The 25,167-nt window shown below is 38.8% G+C and overlaps 1 long non-coding RNA gene across 1 annotated transcript in view; it reads right to left on the bottom strand.

Moving 5' to 3' along the window:
- The window catches only part of LOC141425562 (uncharacterized), a 68,823-nt gene extending 52,715 nt beyond the window's left edge, over positions 1 to 16,108 (bottom strand). The window contains exon 1 of the long non-coding RNA XR_012450538.1: positions 15,852 to 16,108. This is a non-coding gene — a long non-coding RNA (uncharacterized lncRNA). The remainder of the gene's footprint in view (positions 1 to 15,851) is intronic.
- Positions 16,109 to 25,167: the final 9,059 nt, after the last annotated feature.

Here is a 25,167-nt window from a genome sequence, read left to right as displayed (position 1 = left end):
GTAAAGTCTAGCTTAAAACACTTCAGTTTGCTGAGGACTCTAAAATACCCTGCTCTGAATCTCAAGAACAAACTGTTTGCTGGCAGAGTGACTCAGGTGGTAGGTACAGCACCTGCCTACTAAGCTTAAGGCTGGGGCGGGAGGATCACGAATCTGAGGCCAACTTAGGTCACACAATGAGACCTATCAAGAATGAAACAGAGACACACGAGGGTGGGGGAGAAAGAGGAAATAGGTTTGCTAAATAGCTAGCCAGTCTCTACCACTGTAGACACTAATTGCAAGCATTTTCTAATCAGTTTTCCTGCTTCTACCTTTGTGCACCTACAGGTGTTTTTCCTCAAGGTATCAATCTGGTGATTCTTTTACGACTGAATCCAGTTCATGTGTCTCCTTTGCTCAAAGCCTTCCAGTGGTTTTCTGCCTCTCTTGCTTATTCCAAAGTTCTTATGGCGACCTGGAGACTACATGACTGACCTCCACCACTTCCTTGTTTCATTTTCCAGCATTCTGTCCTTTGCTCACTCTTCAACAGTCACACTGTCTGCTAACACCCTCCCTCAACTGTGCACAGCACATCCTGCCACAGGACGCTTCCATTTGTATTTGTCTAGATCCCCCATATTCTCAGGGCTTACCCTCTTACTTCCTTTAAGTCTAAGTTTCAGCTTATTATAGCCTAAGACGGCACCCTTAAGCCCATCTCTCTCCATTCCTTTTATTACCACACTTATTATTACACGTCTTTTTCTTTTTATTGGTGGTGGTGGTACTGGGGTTTGAACTCAGGGCCTCATGCTTGCTAGGCAGGCACTCTACCACTTGAGCCACTCCACCAGCCCCAAGTCTCTTTTCTTAATGCAGCTCTTCCAAGATAAGCATTCTTTCTCTCAAGGTAAAAGAAAATTTATTTTATCTTCAGCCCCTTAAGAATAAGAACACTGCATAAGGTAGGGTCTCAGTAAGTTTTTCTTAGTGAATAAAAAAAATGAATGATTTGTTTAGCACATAACCTGACAAAAAGTAATCTATAAATGATATCATTGCTATAATATCAAGCTTTTCTCATAAATTGGAAAGGATATAGATTTTTTAATTTAGTTTGTATTTGAATTTTTGTAATTTGATTCGAAAAAGATGCATGAGTACAAGGCCAATTTCTTCCTCACACTCTGGTTATCCTTGACATAACGTGACTCAACTTTTCATTTTTATATCTCTGCTTCAACACACTTATATCCTTTACACTTATAGAATGAGGCAGGAACAGGGGCGCAGATGTGCAAAAAAGGAGGGAAATAATGTAGCATTCAACACACTGCTAAAATGCAAAAGAACAAAAACAAACAAAACACATCTGGTGCTAAGGGGGGATAATAATACACAAAAATCCTAATCAAATGTAACCATTTCTGCTCGATTCAGTGAACTTTAGTCAAAATAGTTTATATACAGTCAGGGCCTCAATTTCTTAAACTAAAGCAATGGCAATTCATAGGACTAGAAATAAGATGACATAAATATGACTTCCTTTTTTGATCTTATGTAGAAAAAAACTAAAAGCACTTGCAAAATATCTCAGACTCTTGTTAAGCATCGTGAGACACAGCTTGTATGTAGGAAAAAAAATCTCACCCTGAGAATAGTTTTAATCAGGGTCAAAGGTTTCTCAAGACCAGAAATTCTGAACTGTAAGAAAAGATATTAAAATGTGACTTTCAATTAGCTCATAAACGGGCTTTAATACTCTGCCTATGTCCTCAGAAATGACATCCTTGATTCTGCCAGTAATTGGAATGTCAAAGGGCAATTTGAGGCTACTCAAAAAGCTTCAGTGTCTGATTTTACTCACAACTAAGCTAATTACTGGTGCAAAATGAAAAAAATTACTAGACACCACTGGCTTCTTGACAGGTAAGAGAACATTCTTTAAAAAATCCTGAGAGTTTTAAACTGGGAATATTAAGACTTAACGTTTGCTTCACAGCATTATTCAGAAATACCAAAATCCATTCAAGTTAGTAAGGTTGTGTATGAATGTGTGTGTGCAGGCACTTGGGTAGGAACAAGGGGGGCAGCTGAGAAATCTTTTTTGCAAAGCCCACTGTTACATTAGTGAATATATATATATATATATATATATATATATACACATATATATAAAATGAAGTAGGGTATGAATCACAATGGTTTTCAAAAAATTCAAATCTACTATTTCTAGGTTCAAATATTTCCAAAAGAAGGGGCCATGTGTATGGAAACTGTAACAGCCTTCTTAGATCATCTGTTTACCGAGTGACCATTGTTTTCTCAGCAGTGAGCCATAAACAGTAGCAATAAGAACCGCTTATCCCCACTGGTTAGTCCTCTCAGTATTCTTCTTCCTAAATGAAGGTCAAGCACCATCTAAGAGATGAGTTTAGGTCACAGGCAGATTGAACTCACAAACCACCGTCTCACAATGGAGTCAAAGGAGGGCAGTAAGAGGTCTGCAAAAGAGAGAGAACACAATCACCCAAAGGGAGTTCTGAGTACAAAGTGAGTAAAATGTCCTTGACAGAGAATTATTAAGTTAGGGACAAAGTTTAAAGCGCCCATCCTGGGGATAAGTTGAAAAACAAGCTTGGACATAAGGGCTGGTCTATTTGGAACGCATACAGTCAGAAAGGTGCAGAGTGAGAGGCCCACCTTCGCTTGCTGAGGGTGACAGAGACGATGAGGAGGAAGAAGGGCAGGAGGAAAAATGGGCAAGTCTGAAGACTTAGTGAACAGAGTACTTAAAATGTTTACCTTAACAGTAGCCCTGTGGATCACTTGTATCAGAATCCCCCGGGAGGCAGGTTTCAGGAATAGATACCCAGCAAACAATGTATGCACATATGAATAAATGAATAAAAAAGGAAAAAAAGAAATAGATACCACACCCCACCACAACCTCATGAATGGAATTGCTGGAAATGGAGCCCTGAAGTTTAGACTTGAAAAACTGTCCTGTAGTATCTTGGGCCGAGCTGCTCTTGTGGACTAAGCTCTTCACCTGCACTGCTTCACTTAGTCTTCTAGCAGCTCTATAAAGCTTGCACAGCTATTATCCCCTCCCTCACACAGAAAACTATGATTTAGAGAAGCTGCCTGACAAGCACCAAGATAAGTATGGCAAAGTCAGAATACAAACTCAGACATTCTGAGTCCAGATTCTGTGGCTGTAATCACTCTAGACCAACAATTCTCAAATCTTTCCTGTAAAAAGGACCTTAAAACATATAAGATATGTGAGCTAGACAGATTCTGTTGCAACTCGTCAACTCTGCCATAGATAACATGGAAACATATGGACATGAGCGGGTGTTCCAATAAAACTTTACAAAAATGGGCAGCAGGTCTGAAAACGCCTGCTGTAGACTAAGCATTGCTTTGCAAAGTACAGGGTTTGGAATAGCAGCATCTAGGAACTTGTTAGAAATGCAGAATCTCACAAAATGTGGTAATCCTGGTGCTCACGAGGCTGAGGCAGGAGGATCTCAAGTTTGAGGCCAGTCAGGGCTACCAAGTGAGTTCTGGATCAGCTTGGGCTACATAGCCAGACTCTATCTCCATCCAACAAGAACAAATGTACAGACTCTCAAGTCTCACTCTGGACTTGCTGAATCAGAATCTGCATTTAGCAAGGGCTCTGGGAGACTCTTCTGCACGTTATACCATAAGAACTCCAGACCATTTACCAAGAGCTTCTCTCAAAGTTGCCTCCATCACAGTTGCTAGTCCTCCTCTCAGGAGGCTGAACTCAGCTTCTGATAGTGGGTGTGTGGGCTGCTCCCTAGACCAGTGAAAAACTAAATGAAAATCTTTAATCAGGTAAAAACTCAACTCCGTCAATTACTCTTACTACTTCTCTCAAAATTTTTATTCTTCACAGCAAATAAATAATCAATAGTCATCTAAAAAATGGGGAAACAGTAAGATCGTTGTTTTTAACTTTTTATTTGGTAGAAAATCAGAGAGAAATGGCAAGAATAGAATAACAATCTTCCCTGTGTTTAGATTAACCAATTTCACATTTCGATATTACTCACTTTCTTATCATCTCTCTGCCTCTCTAGATAGAGATTTTTTTCTTTCTCTAAAACCATTTGAAACCGGGCACCAGTGGCTCATGCCTGTAATCCTAGCTACTCAAGATGCAGAAATCAGGAGGATTGTGGTTCAAAGCCAACCCAGGCAAATAGTTCTGCAAGACTCTATTTAAAAAGCCTTCACAAAAATAGGCTGGTAGAGTGGCTCTAAGGCGTAGGCTGAGTTCAAGCCCCAGTACCACAAAAATAAATAAATAAATAATAAAATAAAACCATTTGAGTGTAGATTACAGAAACCATACCCCAGTACCCCTAAATACTTGAATGCAGATTTCCTAAGAATAAAATAATTATGTTACATAACTGGTCCAATTATCAAAATCAGGAAATAAAATACTAATGTAATATTATCTAATCTATTATCTGTATTCAAATTTTGTCAGTAGTCCTATTTAGGGTTATAAATTTTATTTACTTGTGACATCTTTTTTTGTCTCCTTGAATCTAAAGAAGTTCTTCACAGAAGTTCTTTGTGTTTCCTCACCCTGATATCTTTTTTATTCTATTTTATTTTATTTTATTGTTGTGCTGGGTAGGGGGACATTGTGGTATTTAAAAAGTTCTTGTAATATATCAAATATCTCATACTTGAATTTACCCCTTCCACCATTCTTTTATTCCTCCCTCTCCTCATTTGAGAACTAGTTTCAACAGGTATTTTCTTTCAGTTTACATTCAGGTGTACACAGTATTTGCACTATATTCACCTTCCTACACCCTTTCCCCACTTTCTCCTCCCCCAACTGGTGGCAAGCCCCCCACCCCAGGCAGGACCTGTTCTGCCCTCCTGTTCTCCGATTTTGCAAAAGAAAGGAAAAAGATATGACATTTTCGCTTGTTCAAGAGAGGCACATAGCTGTGCCAGGTATTTGGTAGAATGCCCTTCAATTAGGTTTTGTCTGATATAGTTTAGGCTTCTGCAGTAGGAATAGAACTAAGGTGGCATTGCATTTTTTGTTGTTGCATATATCAGGAGGTACATGATGCCACTACTTTGCCCCCATGCTGTAGTAATAGCTTTGGTTACTTGTCTGAGGTGCTCTTTTTTTTTTAACTTTGTGATTAATAAGTAATCTCTGAGGAGGTATTTTGCCCCTGTGTAAATATTATTCCTGTTCCTCATAATTTTTTATTGCTGGTTTTAGCGTCCATTGATGATTTTCTAGCTCTACTACTCCTTCTTCAAGTAGTAGTTGGCATTCTCTCATAATGGAGGGCTGTCCCTCCTCATGTATTTGTGCACCCATTATTTTATATCATTTTGACCTGGTAGAGCCTCTGAGGTAGTATTTGTGTCAAGATGAGTCTAATGCTCACTAAAGATGGAGAACCACCATTGGAGTGAAAAAGAGTATTGTCCAAGGAGGTCAATTACCTTACCCAAGGTCCTACAGTTAGTGGAGGATGAAAACCCTCTCCCCAAACATGCCTGGGATTTTTTCATACCAATACTCTTCATATCTGGTGAGTGAGCTCTTACTGGATCACGTAGATGTGGATCATTGGGAACCCATCCTGATGCTGCTTCCAGTTCTCATCTCCAGAGACTGATTCAAAACCTGTTCTATACACCTTGTAGTTTGTACAGCAATAATAATAATAATAATAATGATGATAACAATAATAAAGAAGTTAAATGGTACTTTGTATCTACCTATCTCATTGCCTTTTTTTCTCATTGCTTTTTAGAAGGAAAATATATTTGATATTATTCTTTGATTCTAAGATTACATGTATTGCCAAGGCACCCATGGCTCAGTCCTGTAATCCTAACTACTTAGGTGACTGAGATCAAAGGGATCAAGGTTTGAAGCCAGCCTGGGCAAATAGTTCATGGGACCATATCTTAAAAAAACCCAACACAAAACAGGGCTGGTGGAGTGGCTCAAGTGGTAGAGCGCCTGCCCAGCAAGTGTGAAGCCCTGAGTTTAAACCCCAGTACCACCAAAATAAATAAATAAATAAATAAATAAATAAAAATTAAGATCACATGTATTATAAGAGAAACCATCAATATAATAACAGTTTTTTAAATCAAAGTCGCCACATCGAATGCACACATTGAATGTGTGAGTTGTAGTCACTTCAGATTTCAGAAAGATAAAAATGAAAAATATTAAGCTATAGAAATAAGAATATAAACTCTTAGGGACTCTAAGACTTAACATCTATGAAATAATTAAAGAATGATTCTGCTTTGTGCCAGTTATATTAATTGTAATTGGCTATTTATTAAATCCTGTAGTAATGATGCCCCTAAGTGACAGCCAACTCAATGAGGTCAGTTTCAATATTTAGTTAGTGCTTATGTTAGTTATTCAGTCAGCATTAGTCCCAATAGTTGTATGTCTAAAGCAGGGTTTCTGAACCACAAGTGATCTTTTTGTTGTGGGAGACTGTCCCGTGTATTATAGGGCAGTGGACATCATCCCTGGTCTCTACCCCTGCTTATCATTACCAACACCACTCAACTAGTGACAATGAAAAACATTTCAAGCTGAATTACTGCAGAGGGAAAGCTACCCCTGATTGTGAACCAGTTGTACTAGGTTCAATAGAGGCCCCTTAAAAAGATAATTTCAAAACAAATGGACCTGTAGATGTGAACTTCTCTGGAAAAAGAAGGGTCTTCACAGATGTAGATAAGCATTTCAAGGTAAAATAATCCAAATTTAGGGTCTACCCTAAATCCAATGACTTATGTCCTTATGAAAGACTGATCGAGTCTTCAATCCCGAGGTCCTTCCATAGAATTTCTTGATGGCAAATGCTCCATCTTGGAATCTAAATAAAATTTGAACAATCACTCAGATGTCCTCAAAAGAGAGCTGTTTCAACTTGATTTAAAGGACCAAATAGGTTGTCATTCTCTTTTGAATGAGAAACAAAATAAGGAAGGGTGAAATGTTAAATTCTCCTCCATTTATTCTCTTTTTTATTAATCCATTATATCTAGCCCTTAAAGGCCCTGAATTTCATGCTTCATCAGTTTTAGCACATGAGGTCCTTTTCCAGCTTGTGCTGACAATGCAGGTCCTTTGTCTCTGAGCCCTATTGGATTACAGAGATTAGTGGATACATTTCCTGGGATCAGCCCATGTAGGGGTTGAACTGCATCAACCTAAAATGGAGGTGATGGCTGCAAATCATGGAATTTAGCACCTCGTTTGGGTGCTAGAAAGGAGATTATAATTAGTAACATCTTACTATCATTTTCTGCCACAAGGAATATTTACCTCATAGTACACTGTGACTGAAGAATATTTTTCCCAAATCACAGAAGTCAACAGATGCTCTAAAATGAAGGAAGTAAAGAGTGATAGTTTTAAAATATGCTCTTAATGTGTTTTATATGGTTGACTTCTAGAATGGATAAAGAGCCTTTTGTACAGTGCTCATGTCTGACAATGATGCATTCAGAGATATGCTCCTGACTCTGAGAGTGAAGGATGATGTGGGCACAGGTCAGCTACTCCCTTCAGGACCCAGGGGCTCATTCTTCCAGCTCCTGGGAGTGCCAGCTGCTGGCTGCTTCCAGTGGAGTCTCCTCCCTCCAGAACTTGCCTTGGCTGAAAGGAACAGCCTCAATCCAGGTTATATGGTCTCCTGGGAGTGTCCTGCCTTCTGTAATTAAATCTGTATACAGGGGCGCAAAGGTCTGGCTGCCTTGCCTCTAATAGGGCAGTTCTGAAGGGTCTTGCCAGTTCTAGGGCTTCCTCTGTGTGAGATAGACTGAGGGCCCCATCACATCTCCCTCTGTCCCATTCTGGTGCTGGTTCACTGGCTTATGTTCCCACAGCACTCACCAATTAAACACTTGTGTGCACGTCTCTTCCTCTGAATCCTTGAGGATCCCAACATAAGACTCATGGCCATGTTGAGAATATGGACACCAAAGCAGAGGATCTGAAACCATTGAGGAGACTGGGGATATAGCTCAAGGGGTAGAGTCTCTGCTTAGCAAGTGCAAGGCCCTGGGTTCAAACCTCAGTACCTCCAAAAAAAAAAAAAAATCTCAACTGTTCTGACAGGAACACATGTATACTTTGAAGGAGTTCTCCACTAACCCTGAAGCTAATTCTTAGCAATCAGATGTGTGAATACTCAAACTTTTGTTTTATCACTCTGAAAAGAAAACAAACTGAAAAAGAAAGGAAGCAAAAAGCTAGAAAAGAGAATGAGGAAGTGGAAGGAGAGAGAGAAGCAAAGATGAAAGAAAGAAATAACCCAAATATACCCTGACTCTGTTTTGCACTTTTACACTTTTAAGAGTTCTTTTTATGTCATTGCAATAGCTATTTTTATGGTCTAATTATCATCCATTGGGCTCCTATCATGCTTGCTACTTTACTTGTGCTATTACTAAACCCAAAAACAATGCTGCAAGGGAGCGAAATACTATCAGAGATTCAGTGACTCACCCAAGGGCACAGACAAAACAGGAAGTTAAAATCACCTTTGGCTCTACACTCCTTTGTCTTTTCTCTAAGCCAGGGTGCCCAGCGAGGAACACAGACCCACTCAAAAAGCAACGTTTTAATTTTCTTTTGAAAGAAAGCTGTTGTATTACTTGAGAACCTTCCCCTAGCAAATGACAGAGACCCAATTCAAATGACTGTAAACATAGAGAAGATAATTTATTATGAATGAGGACTTTCCACAGAACCCAAGAAGAGAATATGACTTGATCTCAGGAAAAAACAGGAATACACTACAACCTCTTCTGTCAGCACAGACTGGTTTTGCACGTGTGGAAAACATTATGGCCTGTATCTTTGGAATTTATGGCTCTGAAGAGTAAAAGTGCCCTATTTTTTTGTCCCAGGGAAAATAAAATATGCCATTTCATCAGCCAACCCTAAACAAACCACTCCCACCTGGGAGGAGTTGCAATGTGGCACGTTCTGTTCTACCTTAGGCTTCTTGTAAACAGCAGCAACAGAGACTATTCTACAAAGGCGGGCAGGAGCTATGGACACTAATAAATGTCAACATATAGGTTTATCTCACATATATTCATGTATAGGCTGCATTAGCTTGCACCATACAATTTGGTAAATCAGTAAAAAAAAAAAAAAAATAGTGGAAGAGGTTTACCTTAGAAAGAAGCTAAACTTACACCCTTACCATTATAGAATTTCTTCTTTGTAAGATCCAAAGGAAGCAGAGTTAAAAAGATAGAGCAGGAAGGAAAGTCTGGTCTGTTTTGAAAACTCAAATCTTCCTTACCAAAGCAGGAAATTAATTTCTTCCTGATCATGATGGCTAAAGGAGATTGAATAGAAAAAGTAGGTGATGGAAAAGCTTAAGATGCAGTTTTCTGATCGCTTTGTGCATAAACTCCTAAGAGAAATTAAACAGACTTTATGCTTCCCATGGAAGTGAGTTAATAATCAGATGTATAATTTACTTACATGTGCTTCAAAATAATTCCCCAACACACTGGCCAAAGAAGGGCTCCCGGGGGTAGGGGGGGTGGCAAGGTTTCTCTCATGTCTCTACCTGCAGACCTAGTTCCAGACCCACTGTCAAGGAACACAAAAGGACAAAAGGGCTTTTCATTCTGTCCTCCCTAGAAGGACTTGAGTTGAAAATGACCATTTGTTCCCTCAGTGACACGTATGTCTGATAATATGCATGGTCATGCGTAATTGACTGCCTGCATTATGTATGAATTAGACCCTACTTGTTCAGCAACAGCTGGGTAAATTTCCCCTCCAGATGCCTAGCTGTAGTATGGCTCCCTCCCCCTCCTTTCCCCAACAAAGCCTATGCCACATGCACCTCACATATAGTCACCAGGGACAATTGCTCTAATTTACCAGATCACTATAGCCAGTGCAACGTGGTTTTGGTTGAGCTGCTTTTCTTTTCTTAAAATGTATTTTTCTTTCATATTTCACTGCTGCCATTTTACTAACAGAACAAAGAATCTGGCCAAACAATCACTCTGGTAATAACCTCAATTCATTCTTGAAACCAAAGACTTTTAAAAGTACTATTTTTTTCAAGCTGTTGGTTGGATAATCTCCCTGGAGACATACTTGCTACTTGTAGGGATATTTTGAGCAAACAGAAACTAGGATAAAGGCTCCATTGGGTAGTTTTGCTTGCTTATTGCGATCCCTTTGTTTATAGATCCATTATCACCAAGTTCCTGATCTCTTTTATGGGGGAGGGTGGAGAGAGAGAGCGAAATGTGATACCACTTATGTAGTTCTAAAGTTGAAGAACAGTCTAACTGGTATTGTTTTCAGGATGGAAGATACAAGACCTAGATAATGATGTAGCCATTTGCAAACTATTTAAATAAAATGAATCTTGAACCATTTGGGGAGTAAAAGATCCAAGTAATCGCCTAAATTTTGCAATTCCCTCTGGATGGTTGCCATCCTACAAAATAGCTTATATGTCAGAAAATGAAATATGTTATGTTAGAAAGAGTTATAGGGAGTGTTGGAAATTTGTTTCTCTCTGTTTAACGGAGGACAATGTGCTTGCCAGTCCACAAGCAACTCAATCTACCAGCTGAACATATGCTACCAAAATTAACCCCTGGCTGCCCTTGCCCCATGAAAAAACCTCCTAGAATAAGCAGCTCTTGAAAATATTTCCCAAAGAGGAACCTGAATACAGTGGCCTCTTGAAGATTTAGAGAGGAAAACATCATTGTTTTTGAGAAGCTTGGCTGCCTACACAGGACAGCTATATGAAGAGTTTTCTTACTGAAATGTCCTCCATAGCAGAGGTCAATCATCCACTTTCTCCACCAGACAGCTAGAAATAATAAGGACATTCAGGTAATCTCCCTCTGTATCTCACCAAATTTCGAGGTCAAAGCATTTATGCAGTGAGGTCTTTCAGTACCATTAACTGTGAAAATACCCACTATCAAAATAATTCTGAATTTCAAAACCAATTTGAGTTTTAATCTGAGTATTCAGGGTATTCACCCTTGATATCGACACATCCAACTATCATTCCACCTTAAATTGGTCAAATTGATGAGGTCAGTGACATTAAATAAAAGACCGCAATGTACTGTCACCACTGTTTGTAATGACAGTTTTTTCCTTTTCTCATTATTCCCTCCATGCAGAACTTTGAGAGGCTGGATTGTGATATATTAGAAAATTCGGAGCACTTTAGCTCTTATTCTTTGCTGTCTTCCATCTTTTCAACAGTGCTGTGGGGATGGTTAGAAAGTGAGAATATTGGGGGATGGAGGGTAATAGGGAAAGAAGGATATGTACTATAGGTGGAGCTTGAAATAACTAGTAATCAATATGTATTGATCAGTCTACCCTTTGAGTTAAAATGATGTCAGCTTTAAGTTGTAGCTCCACTAACTTTTACCAGTTTCCTCTCTGACCTTCATCTCTAAAATGTAATGAAAGATGATCGCCCTTATAAGCCTTCAATATGTTGGATGGGGAAGGGGTAGCTAGCACCATAATTGGTCCATAGTAAGTGCTCAACAAATCTAAATTACTTCTGCTGTTTTCAGTGCTCTGCTGAGACTGTCCTGAACTGAAGCTTATTTGTCTATAGCCCCACATCTACCTCTTGGGCCTGCACTGTGGTTTTCTACTTCCAGCTCCTGAAAACAAGCCATTGGACGAGTGAATTCCACACAACAGTGCTGAAATTTTGAGAATGAGCCTAGAACACTTTATCTCTGGCTTGAGAAGTTGCAAGAGGGAATCATAAGATGCTATCTACAACTTAATGTATACTCTTTCATTTAAATGAATTTGGATATCAGGATACTTGTGACGAATTTGAAATGGTAGCAAATTCTTTGCCTATGACTTATTTTGGTCGATAGAAAATAATGGAAAAAGTACATACTGTGTAACTTTCATGACTGAGCCTTAGGAGATATATAGCTTCTATGTTTGCATTTGGAATGCTTCCACTTGGAAATCCAGCTGTAATACTGTAGGAAGCCCAAGTCATATGAAGGCCTGGGTAAAAAGGAAAACATAGGTGCTCCTATAGATATCCCCAGGGATGCTCCAGGCCAAAAGTCATCTGCAAATGCTAGTCCTGAGCAAAAATTGTCTTGGGTCCTGCTGTTCAGGCCAGCTATGACTATGGCCCTTGCTGACCCTACATGGAGCAGAAGAACTACTGAACTGATACCAATCACTGAATACAATGTGAGATATAATAAGGAGAAACCACTATATTTATCTAAATTTTGCATTGGTTTTGTTACATTTTGCATTTGGTTTTGTCTGCATTGGTTTTTGTTATACTTAGTAACAAATTATTGGGACAATTTCCTAGCATCAGAATGAGTTATCCATTGATGTGATGGTCAACTGGTTGTCAGGAGGGAGGAGGGGAAGAAGAACAAATTCTAGTTGTAGTACTTGCCAATTTCCATGATGTAAATCCCATCTTTCCCACTACTACCAACTACGGCCAGTTTCCAGCTATCTACAGGATATCAAACAGCTCACATAATTCCTGAAAATTTATCAGCTTTCATAAGCCAGTATAAAGCAGAATGAGCTAGTTCCACCTTTTCATGGAGGTAGAACCTTTTTAACCTTGCAAATGTGTTATCTGTTAGAATGAAAGAGGTGCAGGATAGGCAGGGAGGCAGCTGAATGCCAACACAGGCTTTGTTGGGAGAAGTGGTCCTGAGGAAGGGGTCCCCAGCAAGAGAGATATGGAATGTGGGTGGAGAAGTCCCAGGAAGATCACTGGGTGGGAAAATCCTCAATGACCCTCTGACCCTTTTGAGATAATGGCTTAAGGGTGGGTCATTTCTTCTACACCAGGTGGGGAATTTATAGTAAACGATTAAATGTGGATTTTGTTTTACTTTAGGGCCTGGTCACCTTCAAGGGGGAGGGGATCCAGTTCTTTTTTTCTTTCAAGTACTGGGGCTTGAATTCAGGGCACACCTTGAGCCACTCTGCCAGCCGTTTTTGTGATGGGTTTTTTTGAGATAGGGTCTTGTGAACTAGTTGCTCAGGCTGGCTTCAAACCAAGATCCTCCTGATCTCTGCCTCCTGAGTAGGCAGGTTTACAGGTGTGAGTCACCAGCACCTGGCCCAGAGGGATCCAGTTCTTACATGGCTTCCTTTTGTTCGCCCTAACAATATCTACCTTACTATAAATATTGGTGTCTCCAACTTTGCTGCTGTGCAATTCAGAATAATAATTTATCCCATTTTCACAGTGCTTTTTGCTTTATAAACCACCTTTTCCCACATACTATCTATTCTAATTTTTGTAAGAACCAAAGCAGTATTTATTACATTACTGTATTAGAGATAAAGATGCTAAAAGTTAAAGAAATTTTTGCCAAACTTGAATACCAATCTTTTCTCCATAGTAAGGATTCTTCAGTATTGCACAAATATTACATGGTGGATTCTTCCACTTACACCAGTCATTGCAACCCCCTTCCCTCCACATTTTGTAATATTGAGCATCTAATGTGTTTGACTACAAAGAGATCAAAGCCTGTAATTCATTGTATATATTTAAATAAAGGTCTTTCTGGGTAACTATCCAACAAACCAGTTATATTCATTAGCAAGTCTACTTGGGGCCTGTTTCTTACCCACTCTCAAGCTCAAAGAAAATTGTATTTTAAGTCCATGCTTTGAAGAAATCTAGTAATACAGAGAATTGTCTGTGGGAGGTCTGTTCCTTGTTGTTTCCAAACAAACAAGAGGACATATGGTGACTTGAATTCATACCAACATTTCTAAGCCTATTCATTTTTTAAAGTGATCTTAAGGGTAACGTCAACTTGTAAGCATTTTCTGAGCTCTTCCATGTTAGGTTTAGATCATTCCAATTCTTATGACATGAATTAAGAGTTGTATTATATATATATATATATATATATATATATATATATATATATATGAAAAAAAACAGCCAAATCAAACATGCCCATGCCAGGTTTAGAGTTTGGGGTTCTTTGTGTTGCCCCTAAATTAAATGCTTCCAATGGTAATCTATCATTTAAAAATTACAGTTTTAGCATTTGCTTTTCCAGCATTTGCAAATCACAAACATGACTTAATGGAAAACAATTTATTTCAGTGACTGGACTCTCCAGATGCCTGTAATTTGATTATAAATTTAGAATATTCTTTGTGTGACAGGGTATGTGCTGAGAAAGGACAGTTGGAAGGGCAGGAGGCAGGAGTTATAGTATATCTTTCCTAAGTAACTAGGTAACAAAGGTTAGCTACCTACTTACTTTTCAGCATTTGAAAGCCTATATATCAGGGCAAATTTTCACCATCTTGGTAACATTAGTTTCAGTAAATACTATTCCATGTGTGCTCCAGAGGAAAAGATCAAATTACCCTGACAAAATTTAGACAGTTGAGAGATTTTAGTCATATTCTCTCTCTCTCTCTTTCTCTCTCTGTCTCTCCTCTTTCTCTTTCTCTCCCCTCCCCAACCCCCAGACAATATAAATTGCTCTTAAGGAGAGTTACAATGTGATGAAATTAGGTTATTCTTCAATAATGATTATTCAATCTTTTGGAGACATCGGATTCTAGTGTACACAATAGCAAAAATCTTTTCCTTTGTGTTTTTGGAGATGGGGAAGGAATTTCTAAAAATGCTATGGATTCTAGCCTTTAATGGGATTTGAAAAATACCAGACTTGAGGGTAGTAAGTTGATGCCATTAAGAAAATTCAATAATATTCCTATTTTCTTATTATCATTGAGGCATCTGCTTCTCAGGGAGAAATAATGAAATGAAGGTTTCTTTCCTGTACATCAGCACTGTTCCCAGCTGTCTTGGAAACTGTTTCTGCAGCAAAGAACAAGTGGATCGCCACAGGTCAAGGACAGATTGTGTTCTGTGTCACCAGACAGACTGACTCTTGCCTACCCAGTCTTTAAGTGGAAAGTTGACACTTGGCTCTCTGACACAAATTCTGATCTAACAAAGCAATATAATCTTCTCAAACGGACCAGAATGGTTAGAAAATCTCAGCTATTTACTACTGAGCTGATTTTCAGAGCTAAAGGGCTTGTTTGCTTCATATCAATGCAATCCCTTCTTCCTTTCATTCTTGAAAGTAAAAGAAATTAAAACAACTTGGACAATTTCTGAAATTTTCTCAAGTTATAAACATACTTCTGATTTTGTTTTCTTATTTGTAGGATATGCTATAAATGTGTACCCTTTTAAAGTGTAAGTTCAGCCTAACCAGGATTAACCCTTCTCAATTACGATTTCACATGCCTTTCTTTTCTGGAGAATCAGGTTTTAGAAATCAAAACAAATTAATAGCAGATACCAGTCAAAATTCAGCATTCCTTCAGAATTGAGTTTTCATTAACTTTTCTTAGTAGAATTAAATACACATCCACATCACTAAAGGGAAGGTGAACTATCAGTAAAAATTCTTGTTCTGGGTATTTCTTTAAGAGTGAGAGGAGTAGAGAGGGTACTTGTAGGAGAAAGGAGTGAACAAAGGAGATTAAGGTGAGGGAATATGGTTGATGGACTTCATATATGAAACAGAACAAAGAAAGCTCTTGCAATAGTTTTAGGTGAGGTGGGGAGACGGTAGAATAGGTGATCTAACCAATGCACAACATAAGCCTATTTGGAATTGTCACAATGAATCCCCCCGTACAACAAACATATCCTAATTTTAAAAATTAATAGAAAAAAAAAGAGTGAGAGGATTTCTCTTCAAACTCCAGCCTCACATACCTTGGAGCTGATGAATTCCGCACACCCCTGGGATTTGCAGGAGGTTATTGAACAAGATTACACACCCTGTTGATTTACTTACTGCAAGGACAACCAGGGCACAGTTGCAGCCTGAAAGCAGAAACGTGTGCAAGGAGTCTAGCCATGAAACACTTGAAGCTGTTATTTAAAGTGGGCATCCTTGTATACATGGGAAATGAAGCCAATCAACTCTATTTTTCTTTGTCATTGTTGTAATATGTCTGAGAGAAGATGAAAACTGGTACCTGACTTTATTATTGACTAATATAAAACCAGAACAGAGAAAAAGAAAACAATCGGGTCCAGTAGTAGAGATTACACATAGATAACTGATTTGCAAAGAATTGTAAGAAGTAAAAGCTCCCAATCTGTGCAAAAATAAAAGGCTGGGGTTTTCCTCCCCTTTTAGGATTACACTACAAATGTCATTTGACATTGGATGCCTTTAGAAATATTATCACACTGAATTCCTCAAGGGACTTCCCGAATCTTTTTTTTTTTTTAACTTCTAGCTCCTAGATAATTATGCTGAGGGCACTATAAATAGAGCAGTTAGCAAAACAGACTGTCCTCATGGAGTCCCCAACCTTATAAAGAAAGGGGACATTAAAAGAAGAAGCAAGGATAGATAATAATAATTATAAGCTGTGATAAAACTAGTTGAACAAAAAGGGGCCCAAGAGTGCATTATAGGATCATATATGTATATATATACTTTGTTGTCAGACTATGAAGTTCTTGATCAAAGCAGTGTCTTATTTAAAATTAAAACAAGTCAGACATGGTGATGTATGCCTGTAATCCCAGCATTCAGACAGCTGAAGCAGAAGGATCACAAGCTCAAAAACAAAACAGTTGTCTATATGAATGTTGAGAGAAAAAAAAGGGGGTGGGGGGCTGGAGGCATGGCTCAAGTGATATAGTGCCTACCTTGCAACCCAGAGGCCCTGAGTTCAAATCCTACTACTAAAAAACAAATAAAAAAGGATAACTATAGATACAGCAATTATTAATTTGATCATTATACATTGTATATATATATGTATGTATGCATTGAATTGTCACACTATACTTCATAAATATGTATGATTATCATACATTAAGTTTTAAGTTTATTTTAAAACATATTTTTATCATTGTGTTTCAAATACCTTGCACAGTATAGGGGCATGGTACTTTCTCTTTACTGATTATGCATGTTGAGTTAAATTACAGTTGCCTGAATTACTCATGTAACCCTTACAAAAATCACACAAGTTAATTTGTCAGGCATTAGTATTCTAATTTTACTGATAGGAAAATTTTGGTGGGGGTGGAGATTAAATGGTTTGCTCAAATTCTCTTTGCTGGTAAGATAGGACTAACACTGGTCATCAGTTTTCTTCCCCCGAACCATGCTGTCTCCAGAAAAAAGAAGAAAATACAAAGACTAGAACTAATACTAATGCAGCTAACAAATTCTGTGTGCTTGTTTGCCTGTCAATCAGTGGGGGAAACCTGTGGAAACTTGAGAGTTGTGGGTGAAATAAAATGCATCCAATTCATCAAATTAAAAGGCTATTCGATAAAAACCAAAAACTTTTCTTAGACTTTTGCATCTGTAGCAATCTATACTTAAGATGAAATTCTTTCTAAAGAACTCTACTGTTCGAACGTGGAAAGGAAAAATTTGCCTTTGTTTTTTGGTGACAACTGGAGTTTGAGCTCAGGGACTCACGCTTGCTAGGCAGGAGTTCTTAACACTTGAACCACTCGACAAAGCCTTTCTTGTGATGGGTTTTTTCGAGATGGGATCTCATGAACTATTTGCCTGGGTTGGCTGGTTTCAAACCATGATTCTCCTGATCTCTGCCTCCTGAGTAGCTAGGATTATAGACATGAGCCTCTGGATCCTGGTGAAAATTTACCTTTTAATGGACAATCTTCATACCATCATGGAGATAAAATACAACTTCACAAGCTTGGTAACTATCTGTGATTTCAGAAGACTTTTTCCCCTGAATTGCTACATTTACCATATAAAAAAGAAAGATTCACTGGGCACTATGGGTGTCACAGTACACATCTGTAATCCCAGCTGTTCTGAAGGCAGAGACACAAGGATCACAGTTCAAAGCCAGTCAAGGCAAATTTAACTTGGAATCACTGATTCCAAGAAATCAGTGAAAAAGGACTAGGGTATGGTTCAAGTGGTAGAACTCTTGCCTAGCAAGGATGAGGGCCTGATTTCAGTTCTCCCAGTACCACACACTCACAAGAAAACTCTATATTTGTGGACAGATACAATGGAAATGTCCATAGGAGATGTCTTAAACAGCTTGGACTGCCATATGACAGAACCATAAATTGAATGGTTTCACTGACATTTGTTTTTGGATGCTGGGAAGTCTGTGATCAAGATCAGATGCTGGCCAGTTTGCAGTTTGTTCCTGAAGAGGCTCTCTTCCTGTATTATAGACAGTGCTTTCCTTGCTGTGTCCTCACCTCTCTCTCTCATTCTCTCTCTCCTTATAAGGCCACTAATCTTATCATTCAGTCCCACAATCATGACCCAATCTAACCTTAATTACCACCCAATGGCCTCATCACCAAATATTATCACATTTTGGGTTAGAACTTCAACATTTGAATTTTGAGGAGACACAGAATCTATCCATAGCAAGAGGTATAATTAAAAGAAATAAAATGTATCCCATAAACCACACATGGATACATAAAATATACTTTAAGGCACACTTTGAAGCTTTGACAAGTGGACCAGAGATAATATTATTCTTAATCTTAAAACACTAAATCTGAATAATAGAAATTGGAGTAACAATCAAAGTCTACAGAATAAAGTTAAAGAGGAGGAGTTCATGTATTTGACCTTACTAATAAAGAAGTCAGAGAGCTATTTAGATGCAAATAAACCAGCAGGAAGGTCAAACACTGGTGTAACTAGCCCTGAAGAGACTTTTTCTCCTTTTTTGCAGTGCTGGGATTAAGTCCAAGGATTCATGCATGATGGGAGTGTTCTGCCACTGAGCCACAGCTCTAGACTGTGAAAAGATTTGAATCTTGCTTAAGCATCTTGATGCTGTAAGGGCTCAGAAGTCTTTGTTTTAAAATGACAAAATGTCTATAGAGTCAACTTATTTGAAATTCAACTTTAGTGTATTGACAATGGCTTCAGATTTATGATGTAGTTCAATGGCAGAGCACTAGTCTAGCATGTGACTCTGGGTTTGATCCCTAGCACTTGAAAAAAGGGAAGAAAAACAAAAGAAACTCAGATTTGTAGCCAAAGTGGAAGAAATTACACATTTTAAATTTTGTTATGTTCTACCTAAATCAGAAAAGGCAAAACAAAGAAAGCATGAATTATACATCCCTTGTGAAAAAATGGTTGATGACCAGCATAACTACCAGATAATTAAAAACTATTCTTGATTAATTGTGGCATTAGAAATAAAATCCTGTTTTGTGTCAATTTGTATGTTGCCTTCTTTAAATAGAATTATGATGGTCAAACGTAAAATGACTATATTAGTCAACACACATTGGGTTCCAAAATCCAAAAATCCCAAAGCACACTGATTTCAACCCACAGGAATGTGTTAGCCCACAAAGTTCAAGTTCACAGGGAGAGCCCACACCAAACACAACTGGACCCAGAGATCCAAAGATGTCTTCAGGGCTTGCTTTCCCTTGTCTTCAGCTCTCAGTTCAGATCTGTCTTCCCTTGGGTGGCTCCATTCTCAGGCACAATCACCTGTGGAAGCAATTGACAGCCGGAAGCTAGCTCTAGTTTTTCCATCTTGTCTTTGTGGCTATTCTAGTAGAAAAGTAATACCCTTTTCACAGTCATGCTAGCAGAAACCCTTTGTTGTGCCTTGATAGAACTGATTTGTGTCATGTCATGCACTCATTTTGAACCAATTACTGTAGCCAAGGCAACAGAGCACATTGGCTTAGCCTGGGTCATTTCCACACTTGGATCTAAAACATTAGTATTAATACTATTCAAACCATGTGGACTGAGAACGTGGAAGAGGAAATAATCACAAGAAGAGTGGGGTTCTATTACCACAAAGCGGGGAGATATCCTCTGAGTAGCTGAACACTTTAGACATCCACCAAAATCACAGTAAAAGCTGAGGAAGCAGCTCAGTGACAGAGCACTTGCCTAACATGGACAAGGACCTGGATTCAATTGCCAGCACAGTGCACACACACACAAATCAAGCCTGGTGCCTCTTGCTTGTAATCCTAGCTACTGGGGAGGTTGAGGTGGTTTGGAGACAAGTCTAGGAAAAAAGTTAGAAAGATCCCATCTCAACCAACAGCTGTTTGGGTCGTGTATGTCTATCCTCCCGAGCTACACAGGAGACTGAGATGGGGAGGATTGCAGGTCCAAGCCAGCCTGGGCAAAAACATTTTTGAGACCTCATCTCCATGAAAAAAAGCTGGGCAGAATAGTGCATACCTGTCATCCCAGCTATGATAAATGTAAAATAGGAGGATGGAAGTCCAGGCCAGCCTTGGACTGAAATCCTGTCTCCAAAAGAAACAGAACAAGGGTTGGTGGAGGGGCTCAAGAGGTAGAGCACCTGCCCCAAAAGAAACAGAGCAGAAAGGGTTGGCTTTCTCAAACAGTAGAAGTCTGCTTAACAAGCATGAAACCTAGAGTTTAAGCCCCAGTACTGCCAAAAAAAATCACAATACAATAAAATTGAATCATTAATAAATACTGAAAAGAAAAAAATCACGTATTAGAGATGATGGTGGATGGAGGCAGGTGTGGAGGGAAAGTGGGACAGTATGTCATAGAAACTGGGGCTGAAAAAACTGGAATGATCAAGTATAAACCTTTGTTCTGAGTTTCCTAGAAGCCAAGGCAAGGAGAGGTACTCAGTGGATCACATAACTCTCATTAACCTCCTATCTAATGAAAGGAAACTTGCAGCTGGGTATGGTCGCTCAAGCCTGTAATCCTAGCTATTTTGAAGGCAGAGATCTGCAAGATCATGGTTCCGAGCCAGCTATGGCAAAAAGTTAGTGAAACCCCATCTCAACAAAGAAGTGTGTGTGGCTCATACAGGACTCAGAGACAAGAGGATTGTGGGCCAAGGCTGACCCAGGAAAAAAGCACAGCAAGAAAAGTTGGGGATGTGGCTCACGTGAGGACCTGGGTTCAAATCCCAATACTGCTGAGAGAGAGAAAGAGAGAGGTTAATGGGGTAACGGAGATATTCTCTTACCTTAGAACACATAGACTCATGTGTCTCCAAGGCCTTTAAATAAGAAACACTGACCAAGATAATGAGAAACTATGTTTTTGAAAAGCAAGTTTTCAAATGCATTTTGCTCAATGAAAGCCAAGGACAGCATTACTCTGTGGTTCTGTAAAGTCAATTATTCAAAAGGCTAAAGAAGCACCATCCAAGTATGTCACTTAATGAAGGACTCAAAGGTAAAAACCTTGCAATGAAATACTAGCCTTGCTACTTATTAATGAAACTATGACTAGGTCTCTTTCATCCTCTGAGCTCATGTTTTTAGCTAGAAGGGTCTGGGGAGGTAATGTCCGTATTTTCTGATTGCATGTGAGAACTAAATTTAATAACATGTGAAAGTATTTTTTACTCTTTAAAGTTCTGTCTAAACATAGTATTTTCATCAGGAAAATAATACTCTAGAATCGTCTAGATAAAGTCAGACCAAATTATATGTATTTTATAATTAATTACACCCAATGTTAAACTGATGAACCATTAAATAGTAAAAGGATATCCTAAGTTCTCATTGCAGTACTAAATAAAAGACTTTTACCCCTCCCTTTTTATTATTTTGTTCTTAAACTTTCTTGTTTTCAAATAGGTGAGTCATCAACAACAACAACAAAAAAATAGTTTTGTTTTGGAGGAGGGCTTTTTGAGGTACTGAGGTTTGCACTCAGGGCCCCATGCTTGACAGGCAGGTGCTCTACCAATTGAGCTATGCAGTCAGCCCTGAAATAGTTGGGTTTTTTTGTTAAGTATTTGAAGTTAGCAATCATAACACTAAATAAAACCCTTAGACATCATTATTACCAAGGTGATCATTAATGCTACTACCATTATTTTTTCTTCGAAGTACTATAACTTATTGAGCACTTACTTCTGGGAAGACATGAAATGAAACTTTGCATCCATTAAAAGCACAATTCCTGAACTAAGAATGAGGAGAAGCATATGTGGAATATTGACCCAATGCAAATATAAGCAATATTATGAAAACATCACTCTAACAGGTCACTAATGGGTAGGGGTAAGGGGTAGAAGAAGGAAGTTAAGAAGGTGAATATGGTTGATGTAGGGTTTTTTTGGCAGTACTGGGATTTGAACTCAGGGTCTTTACCTCAAGTCACTCCACCAGCTGTTTTTTGTGAAGGTTTTTCAAGATAGGGTCTTTTGAACTATTTGCCAGGCTGGCTTTGAACCTCGATCCTCCTGATCTCTGCCTCCTGAGTAGCTAGGATTACAGGCATTAACCACTGGTGCCCAGTTGATGTACTTTCTATATAAGAATGAGTATAGAATTTTTAAACCTGTTGAAATTATCATAAGAAGGGGACTAAGGTAGAAAGGAGAAAATGGAGAGGATGAACCAATTCAGGTTATAATACACATATACACGCAAATGTTATAATGAAACTCCCTGTATAGTTATCTTAAACAAACAAAAATGTTTTTCAAAAACGGAGAAAAGGAAAGTAAAACAGTTTCTGTCTGGAGGTGATACCAGTGGGTGGGGGAGGATAAAAGGAAAGGGTGTAGGATGGTAAATATGGTGGAAATAGTATGTACTCATATATGAAAATGGAAAAATGAGACCTGTTGAAACTATTCTAGGCATAGAGGGAGGGAGGATAAAGGAGAATGATGGAGGGTGAATTCAGCTATGATATCTGTGAGAACTTTTGTAAATGTCACAATGAAGAGAAGAGCAGTTCTCATGATACCACTCATGAACGATGAATGTATTGTTAGAGTGGCACCGAGCTCTGACTCTGAGATACTCAGGGGCAGAGTGACATCATTGCACATCCTAACGATCTCCTCCTAGGCTTTAATACTCTACTCATGCCTGGACCAGGATCAATTTAATAGTGAAAAGGTTGCTGCTCATACTTGTGATTTACCATGAGCACTTTTAGACTGGTTGTAAATGGATAGTTTTGTTATATTATTTAATGTTATCTTTGGTAGTTAGTCAAAGATAATACTACTTTTTCCCTCTAAGGAACCTAGCAGAATATTCTTCCATAGGCGAGAACATGTTTTCTACAATTTGTAGGATTTTGTGAAATGTATTTCCCTTCAGAGGACACTGAGGATCTGATGAGTTTGTGTTACTGCCTCAGATTACTGGGTGGTCACTGTTTTTCCAAGGGATCACCATTTCTGAATCAAGTTCTCCAGCAGTTTAGAGTCAAGTAGTAGTTAAGATCATAGAAGCGGCAGACAGCATCTAGCAGGGATTTAACTTTGGTTGGACATTGTCATTGGAGAGCTTTAAAAAAAACATTGATTGAATCCCACCCCAGAAATCCAGACTTAATTGATCTAGACACTGAGCTTTTCCCCCAGTGCTTTCCCAGGTGATTCTAATGTGTAGTCCAGATGGAGCTGGACTGGTGCATCTGTGTTGCCAGGGAGCAAGAGCATCAGATAATTGAAAAGAAGAACTGCCAATCAAGGTAGATTGACAAATGCGCTGTTGGAAAACAGGACAGATCAACTGGGACCCCAAGCAATACTGGTAAGGCTGATGAAACTGACAGTATAAGAACACGATTGACAAAGGATTTTTACCCGATATATATTAATTTGGGGGCTCATCAACTGAGGGAAAATGGAAATGTAAAAAACCTTGTGTGACACCCATGTTTATTGCGGCACTATTCACAATAGCCAAGTTATGGAAACAGCCAAGATGCCCCACTACTGATGAATGGATTAAGAAAATGTGGTATCTATACACAATGGAATTTTATGCAGCCATGAAGAAGAATGAAATGTTATCATTCGTTGGTAAATGGATGGAATTGGAGAACATCATTCTGAGTGAGGTTAGCCTGGCCCAAAAGACCAAAAATTGTATGCTCTCTCTCATATGTGGACATTAGATCAAGGGCAAACACAACAATGGGATTGGACTTTGAGCACATGATAAAAGTGAGAGCACACAAGGGAGGGGTGAGGATAGGTAAGACACCTAAAAAATTAGCTAGCATTTGTTGCCCTTAACACAGAGAAACTAAAGCAGATACCTTAAAAGCAACTGAGGCCAATAGGAAAAGGGGACCAGGAATAGAGAAAAGGTGAGATCAAAAAGAATTAACCTAAAGGTAACACCCACGCACAGGAAATCAATGTGAGTCAATGCCCTGTATAGCTATCCTTATCTCAACCAGCAAAAACCCTTGTTCCTTCCTATTATTGCTTATACTCTCTCTACAACAAAATTAGAGATAAGGGCAAAATAGTTTCTGCTGGGTATTGAGGGGGGGAGCGGGAGGGGGTGGAGTGGGTGGTAAGGGAGGGGGTGGGGGCAGGGGGGAGAAATGACCCAAGCCTTGTATGCACATATGAATAATAAAAAAATTAAAAAAAAACCTTGTGTGAATTTTTTTTTCTTCGTAACTGTCAAAATGCATAGAATTTTGGCAACTGGGAAAAGTGACCTATCTCCACCAAATTCTCCTACTCCTCTCACTCCTTTTGGGAGGCACCAAACGTCCTTTTCTAATTTGGAGTTCTTTTGGACATAATTTATATACCATAGTATCCTATAGGGTCTATTTTAATGTCAGGACCAATAAAAAACAAGAAATCTTTCCCAAAATGAGAAACCAACCCAGGGTAATCTGTTGGGGATTTCTCTGCCTTCTTCAGTAGAATCCAACACATGGCTCTGTCCTAGTAAATCTGAGAAACTGCTCATTTTATCTCTTTGTTTGCTTTTTAAGCCTGCTTTTTTTAATTTCTTTCAAATGTTTCTAAAGCTAAATTGATTCTGCACAGTAAAGACAAACTCTAATACAAAAACTGAAAAGAAACTATGGAGGAGGTGGATATTTGCAGGATTTGCAATTGGGTGGTGGGTCCTAAAACAGCAACATCCAGCTTCTGCTGTATACAATAGCTCTTTCTATGTCCTGTGAAATGAGAGGTTTGCATCTCCCCTGGGAAGCTTGTCAGGTCTGCTCCACAGATGGCTGACATTTAGGCCTTTTCTTATATTTGTTTGTAACTTCCTAGATGAAATT

This window comes from Castor canadensis, chromosome 8 (genome assembly GCF_047511655.1).
Source record: "Castor canadensis chromosome 8, mCasCan1.hap1v2, whole genome shotgun sequence".
Lineage (NCBI taxonomy): Eukaryota > Metazoa > Chordata > Mammalia > Rodentia > Castoridae > Castor > Castor canadensis.
The sequence above is the reverse complement of the archived record's forward strand: the minus strand, read 5'-3'. Positions and strand labels throughout refer to the sequence as shown.